Below are 2,157 nucleotides of genomic sequence, written 5' to 3' on the forward strand. Positions count from 1 at the left end.
AATGGTGGGAAGATTTCAATCTGCTCCCAAACAATCCCATTTATTAGCTGTAAAAAGAATTCTCAGATATCTAAACGGAACTTCTAATTTCAGTGTTTGGTACCCAAAGGACTCAACACTGACTGTAACTGCATGCACCGATGCTGATTGGGATGGAAGTATAGATGATCGAAAAAGCACTAGTGGAAATGAATTCTTCCTAGGAGATTGTTTGGTATCCTGGATCAGCAAAAAACAGTCATCCATATCATTATCCACAGCCGAAGCTGAGTATATTGCTGCAGCACACTGTTGTACTCAGATACTATGGATGAAGGAAGCTCTAAAAGATCTCGACGTATGTACAGATCAACCAATTACCATTTATTGTGACAACACAAGTGCTATTAGTCTCAGCAAAAATCCAGTGATGCACTCAAGAACCAAACACATACCAATCAAGTATCATTTCCTCCATGAGAAAGTAGCTGAACAAACATCGTCCTGGAATATATCCATACAAAGGAGCAGATAGCTGATATTTTCACAAAACCTCTTCCTTGAGAAGCATTCGAACATCTGCATCAAAAGATGGGGGTTATTTCTTTATCATCACTCAAGTTCATTCATAAAGAAGTAGTAGGACAGGGGGAGTAGTTTGACAGGGGGAGTCCGTATGAATTCCTTTGCCATTGATGTCAAAGGGGGAGAGAGCGGAAGAATATTGCCATCAATAACAAAGGGGGAGATTGTTGGACACGGATTGTCATTGATGTCAATATGGCAATATTCAAGGAGTAGACAGAGCCACCAGAGAAGTAGATGGAGACGAGAGAAGCAAACAAAGTTATAATAGAGTTCCTTGTTTGTTAGGAGTTGAACCGAAACAATCAAGTGGAGGGTTTCAGATCAAATGGAGTTTTGGGGTGTGGAGGTAAAACCTGGGGAGGTTCAGAGCTGTGATCTTGGAGATGGTAAATATCTCCACTTATCGCAGGCAGCCCTGGGTGAGATTCAAAATGCAAAAGAAAGTGAGAAAGCTCTCCTCAATGTTCATGTCGATAACAAGAAAGTTGTGCTTGGTGTGCTTACATATGGGAAATGCGACCAGTTTTCGTTGGATATTATGTTTTCTAAACCTTTCAAGATTTCACACAGTTGCACCACAGGATGAGTCTTCTTCATTGGTTATACCACAGTTGTAGAAGAAACAGATGGTGGAATGGGAGGATATGATGACTCAGACTCTGATTTTGATGATGATCGACAAGCTCAGGCTCTTATGCATCGTGTTAAGGAAAATGGCCAAAGAGAAGCGAGGCTTTCCAAGCCTAAGTTAATGACAGATGGTGTGAAACAAGTGAAGCCTGAACCTGTGATAGTTGATAAAGCAGCTGCAAAGGCTAAGTCGGGGGAAAGAAAATCACTTCCTGGCAAGAAACTAGTGGAAAAAGAAGAATCCATTGATGATGAATGTGAGTCGTCGAATCAAAGAACAGCGGATCCAATGGTTGTCGCACGCGAAAGATGCGTGGGAGACATACAGGTAGGCGGTAAGCGATATTCCCCACACCGCCCACCGGAGTTCGGTGGATTACGTATATGGTCGCGCGATCCAGTCACAATACAACATGTGGCAGATGAAAACCGCCACCCCCGCAGGTTAACACGTATGCAGGTTGCGCGATCGGGGCTTGCGACTGTCGTCCAATCGTGTGACGGACGGTCAGATGGCGAGCAATATGCACGATGTTTAATGTGCGAGAAAAAGGACTGTGACCGTTGGATCGCGATGATCAATGGCTGCGATTGTGAATGCAGCAGAGGCTAATATGGGCACGATTACGTGGGTTTTTGGAATAAAATAGAAATGATGGGGCAAAAAGGGTGTTTCTAGACTTTTATATCAGTTTTCTTAGATTTCGTTCCTTTGGTTTTTAGATCGCAATGGAAATGGTGGCTTCCACCATGATGAGATTGTTTGTTACGGCGGGATCGTTTCGTGAAAATCATCATCCTTCTGTGGCGGTTGATGCACATATCCGATCAAAGATAACCAGCACCAATGGCACAGTCAGATTGCCTTTCGGAAGCTTTGGAAGCAATTTCTTCGGATCCACTGCAGAGTTTGGCCAGGGTTCAGCCTTACAATGTCAGAGTGCTAGGACTTTGCAACCA

At 43.4% G+C, this 2,157-nt stretch overlaps 1 pseudogene; it reads left to right on the top strand.

Annotated features, from left to right (window-relative positions):
- Positions 1 to 892: 892 nt before the first annotated feature.
- Positions 893 to 1,810, top strand: LOC149225142 (histone deacetylase HDT1-like; annotated as a pseudogene).
- The last annotated feature ends 347 nt before the right edge of the window (positions 1,811 to 2,157 follow it).

Source organism: Pinus tabuliformis, chromosome J, assembly GCF_031772625.1.
Source record: "Pinus tabuliformis cultivar Carrire ecotype Pingquan chromosome J, CPIR1, whole genome shotgun sequence".
In the NCBI taxonomy this organism is placed as follows: Eukaryota; Viridiplantae; Streptophyta; class Pinopsida; order Pinales; family Pinaceae; genus Pinus; species Pinus tabuliformis.